We start from the raw sequence: 598 nt of genomic DNA, 5'->3' as shown, positions 1-598 counted from the left end.
AATATTGCCCCTCTTATGTCACTGTAAAATAGAACTACGGTGACTTGACCACGAAAATATGTTCCAAAAGTACGGGATATGTAGGTAGCCCAGCCTGTGGGTGCGGTAACAATAATAATAAAAATATATTTTTGCCCCTTTTCTCTTGAAAGTTCTAAATTTTCTTTGCCAACTAAAAAAAGAAGAAGAAGAAGAAGATAAAAGATAGCTGAATTGAAAATCCGTAAAGTGCGGTTCAGGCGAAATAAGTAAAGTTAAGTTGAAAACTTGCAAGGGCAAGCGACTTAGACAAAAATCTGAAAAGCCGGCTAAGTCGAAAACCAAAAAGAGCGACTTAGGCAAAAGTTAGGGTAGCCTGCTAAATCGAAAACCTGTAAGGGCGGTTTAGGCAAAAATTAAGGCTCATATAGACGCTGAAATTTTGCCCCTGATGGCACAGTGATGATAACCTATTTTTAACATAAGATTGGATCGGGACTCCTAATCGCTCTGGCTTTTGGACTAGTGGTCTGTGGCTAAGATAATGCATGTGTTTGACCTATTTTGTGTCACCTGGCATTTCGCCACGAAACTGGGCCTGAAAAGCATCTTGGGCTTG

The sequence above is a fragment of the Jatropha curcas genome, chromosome 8, assembly GCF_041381405.1.
Source record: "Jatropha curcas cultivar XTBG-Jc1 chromosome 8, XTBG_Jcur_1.0, whole genome shotgun sequence".
Classification (NCBI taxonomy): domain Eukaryota; kingdom Viridiplantae; phylum Streptophyta; class Magnoliopsida; order Malpighiales; family Euphorbiaceae; genus Jatropha; species Jatropha curcas.
The sequence above is the reverse complement of the archived record's forward strand: the minus strand, read 5'-3'. Positions refer to the sequence as shown.